The sequence below is a fragment of the Coregonus lavaretus genome, assembly GCF_964263955.1.
Source record: "Coregonus lavaretus genome assembly, contig: HAP1_SCAFFOLD_513, whole genome shotgun sequence".
Lineage (NCBI taxonomy): Eukaryota > Metazoa > Chordata > Actinopteri > Salmoniformes > Salmonidae > Coregonus > Coregonus lavaretus.
This window is the reverse complement of record NW_028162662.1, coordinates 152501-157500: the sequence shown is the minus strand read 5'-3', so window position 1 is coordinate 157500 and position 5000 is coordinate 152501. Positions and strand designations below refer to the sequence as shown.

At 42.1% G+C, this 5000-nt stretch overlaps 1 protein-coding gene across 1 annotated transcript in view; it reads left to right on the top strand.

The window, feature by feature from the left end:
• The window catches only part of LOC311119045 (transcription factor SPT20 homolog), a 41071-nt gene that overhangs the window by 9745 nt on the left and 26326 nt on the right, over positions 1-5000 (top strand).

The following is a 5000-nucleotide window of genomic DNA, read 5'->3' as shown; positions in this document are numbered from 1 at the left end:
CACAACCTTAAAGGGACACTTCAGGATTTTGGAAATGTCTCTGTGTCCAGTACGAAGGAAGTTAGAGGTCGTTTTTGCGAGTCAATGCTTAACTAGCGTTAGCGCAGTAACTGGAAGTCTACGGGTATCTGTTAGCATGCTAGTATATACCCGTCGACTTAAACACACACACAATACCCCCACTTTGAATACCACTGCTCTAGAACCGTAGAAACAGAATGAGTAGGACAGACACCATGCAGGTGAACCAGGGGAACACTCTAGAACCATCGACATGAATGGGTAGAAGTATGAAACAGTTTGAAAAATGTATGCACTCAATAATTGTAAGTCGCTCTGGATGAGAGCGTCTTCTAAATGACTAAAATGTAAATGTAAACAGACACCATGCAGGAAGGCAGAGGCTATAAGGACACTCCTGACCTTATTAGAAACAGATGAGATTAACATTCCTGCAACAATATTTTGTTGAAATATAATTTGATCTCTGAGAAATTAAGCTAATTCATTGCACCCAAAATGTTCATTTAATTTGTAGGATTCATATAATAGATAATGTACTTGTCCTCCGATTTGACCAAACTTTTTCTAACAATGAGTTAGACTAGAATTTTGTACACAAATTTGTTTACATCCGTTAATGAGCATTTCTCCTTTGCCAAAATAATCCATCCACCTGACAGGTGTGGCACATCAAGAAGCTGATTAAACAGCATGATCATTAAACAGGTGCACCTTGTGCTGGGGACAATAAAAGGCCAATCTAAAATGTGCAGTTTTGTCACACAACACAATGCCACAGATGTATCAAGTTGAGGGAGCGTGCAATTGGCATGCTGACTGCAGGAATGTCCACCAGAGCTTTTGCCCCAGAATTGAATGTTCATTTCTCTACCATAAGCCGCCTCCAACATTGTTTTAGAGAATTTGGCAGTACGTCCAACCGTCTTCACAACCTCACCAGGGTCTTGACCTGACTGCATTTCGGCGTCGTAACCGACTTCAGTGGGCAAATGCTCACCTTCGATGGCCACTGGCATGCTGTGGAAGTGTGCTCTTCACGGATGAAATCCGGTTTCAACTGTACCGGGCAGATGACGTTGTGTGGGCGAACGGTTTGCTGATGTCAACGTTGTGAACAGAATGCCCCATGGTGGCGGTGGTTATGGTATGGGCAGGCATAAACTACGGACAACGAACAAAACTGCAATTTATCGATGGCAATTTGAATGCACAGAAATACTGTGAAGAGATCCTGAGGCCCATTGTCGTGCCATTCATCCGCTGCCATCACCTCATGTTTCAGCATGATAAATTCTAAAAAATTCTAAAAAATAAATAGCGGAAAAGTGGTGCGTGCATATGTATTCGCCCCCTTTGCTATGAAGCCCCTAAATAAGATCTGGTGCAACCAATTACCTTCAGAAGTCACATAATTAGTTAAATAAAGTCCACCGATATTGCCACTTCTATTTGCCATATTTTCAATTTAAGCCTACTAGAAAGTGTGTGCCCTCCGGCCTGGAGGGAAGCAAAAGTCAGTCCGCTACCTAAGAATAGTAAAGCCCCCTTTACTGGCTCAAATAGCTGACCAATCAGCCTGTTACCAACCCTTAGTAAACCTTTGGAAAGAATTGTGTTTAACCAGATAAAATGCTATTTTACAATAAACAAATTGACAACAAACTTTCAGCATGCTTATAGAAAAGGACATTCAACAAGCACAGCACTTACACAAATGACTGATGATTGGCTGAGAGAAATTGATGATACAAAGATTGTGGGGGCTGTTTTGTTAGACTTCAGTGCGGCTTTTGACATTATTGATCATAGTCTGCTGCTGGAAAAATGTATGTGTTAGTGCTTTACACCCCCTGCTATAATGTGGATAAAGAGTTACTTGTCTAACAGAACACAGAGGGTGTTCTTTAATTGGAAGCCTCTCCAACATAATCCAGGTAGAATCAGGAATTCCCCAGGGCAGCTGTCTAGGCCCCTTGCTTTTTGCCATCTTTACTAACAACATGCCACTGGCTTTGAGTAAAGCCAGAGTGTCTATGTGTGCGGATGACTCAACACTATACACGTCAGCTACTACAGCGACTGAAATAACTGCAACACTTAACAAAGAGTTGCAGTTAGCTTCGGAATGGGTGGCAAGGATTAAGTTAGTCCTGAATATTTCCAAAACTAAAAGCATTGTGTTTGGGTCAAATCATTCACTAAAACCCTAAACCTCAACTACATCTCGTAATGAATAATGTGGAAATTGAGCAAGTTGAGGTGACTAAATTGCTTGGAGTAACCCTGGATTGTAGACTGTCATGGTCAAAACATATTGAAACAACAGTAGCTAATATGAGGAGAAGTATGTCCATAATTAAGCGCTGCTCTGCCTTCTTAACAACACTATCAACAAGGCAGGTCCTACAGGCCCTAGTTTTGTCGCACCTGGACTACTGTTCAGTAGTGTGGTCAGGTGCCACAAAGAGGGACTTGGGAAAATTGCAGTTGGCTCAGAACAGGGCAGCATGGCTGGCCCTTAAAAGTAGGAGAGCTAACATTGATGACAAGCGTGTCAGTCTCTCCTGGCTCAGAGTGGAAGAGAGATTGACTTCATCACTGCTAGTTTTTGTGAGAGGTGTCGACGAGCTGAATGTACCGAGCTGTCTGTTTTGGAATACTGGCTCACAGCTCGGACACCCATGCATACCCCACAAGACATGCCACCAGAGGTCTCTTCACAGTCCCCAAGTCCAGAACAGACTATGGGAGGCGCACAGTACTACATAGAGCCATGACTACATGGAACTCTATTCCACATCAGGTAACTGATGCAAGCAGTAGAATAAGATTTTTTTTAAACAGGTAAAAATACACCTTATGGAACAAGCGGGGACTGTGAAGAGACACACACACACACAGGTACATACACACACACACAGGTACATACACACACACACAGGTACATACACACACACACAGGTACATACACACACACACAGGTACATACACACACACACAGGTACATACACACACACACAGGTACATACACACACACACAGGTACATACACACACACACACAGGTACATACACACACACACACAGGTACATACACACACACACAGGTAAAGTGTTATGAAATATAATGTCATGTAATATTTTAAATTGTACATAACTGCCTTAATGTTGCAGGACCCCAGGAAGAGTAGCTGCTGCCTTGGCAGCTAATGGGGATCCTTAATAAATACAAATACAAATCTAAGTGTCACATGATCTGTCACATGATCTCAGTATATATACACATGTTTTGAAAGGTCCCAGAGTCTGCAACACCACTAAGCAAGGGGCACCACCAAGCAAGCGGCACCATGAAGACTAAGGAGCTCTCCAAACAGGTCAGGGACAAAGTTGTGGAGAAGTACAGATCAGGGTTGGGTTATAAAAGAATATCAGATACTTTGAACATCCCACGGAGCACCATTAAATCCATTATTTAAAAAATGGAAAGAATATGGCACCACAACAAACCTGCCAACAGAGGGCCGCCCACCAAAACTCACGGATCAGGCAAGGATTAATCCGAGAGGCAAGAAAGAGACCAAAGATAACCCTGAAGGAGCTGCAAAGCTCCACAGCGGAGATTGGAGTATCTGTCCATAGGACCACTTTAAGCATTACACTCCACAGAGCTGGGCTTTACGGAAGAGTGGCCAGAAAATAGCCATTGCTTAAAAAATTAAATAAGCAAACACGTTTGGTGTTCGCCAAAAGGCATGTGGGAGACTCCCCAAACATATGGAAGAAGGTACTCTGGTCAGAAGAGACTAAAATTGAGCTTTTTGGCCATCAAGGAAAACGCTATGTCTGGCGCAAAACCAACACCTCTCATCACCCCGAGAACACCATCCCCACAGTGAAGCATGGTGGTGGCAGCATCATGCTGTGGGGATGTTTTTCATCGGCAGGGACTGGGAAACTGGTCAGAATTGAAGGAATGATGGATGGCGCTAAATACAGGGACATTCTTGAGGGAAACCTGTTTCAGTCTTCCAGAGGTTTGAGACTGGGACGGAGGTTCACCTTCCAGCAGGACAATGACCCTATGCATACTGCTAAAGCAACAATTGAGTGGTTTAAGGGGAATCCTCAATCCAATTGATAATCTGTGGTATGACTTAAAGATTGCTATACACCAGCGGAACCCGTCCAGCTTGAAGGAGCTGGAGCAGTTTTGCCTTGAAGAATGGGACAACAGCCATTGAAGAGTTGGACAACATTCCACAGGTCACAACCAACAGCCTGATCAACTCTATGCGAAGGAGATGCTGCACGAGGCAAACCTACTTTTATTTTTATTTTTTAAAGGTATCTGTGACCAACAGATGCATATCTGTATTCCCAGTCATGTGAAATCCATCGAATAGGGCCTAATTTTTTTTTTTTTTCAATTGACTGATTTCCTTATATGAACTGAAACTCAGTAAAATCTTGAATTGTTGCATGTTGCGTTGATATTTTTGTTCAGAGTAGTATCAGTTCTCTATATTTAACAAGTAGTATGGAGCTGCGGCTTGGAGTGTTGTTTCTTCATTCTATGTAATGTATTCTCAGTGAATTTGGTGATTTTGTTTTTTCTGCCTGTTCAGAGAAATTAGTCATTGAAGTTGTTAGGTTAATGTCCCATTCTACATCCTGATATTACCACAGGACGAGCCACAGCTCCATACTACTTGTCAGACATATATAACTGATACTACATACTGGTTGTTAGGGAACGATTGGTGTGTTTTTTTTTCTTTTTTTTTTTCTTTTTTTTTATTCCTTATGTCTTATTGTTAGGGAAAAAGTTTAGTCCAAATCAGATGTTTGGGTGCAACCAATTTAGCTTAATCTCAAAGAGATCAAATTATATGTCTACAAAATAATGTTGCAGGAGTGCTAATCTTATCTGTTTTTTAACTACAGAAAAGATTTCAGAACGATCTGAGATGGTGGG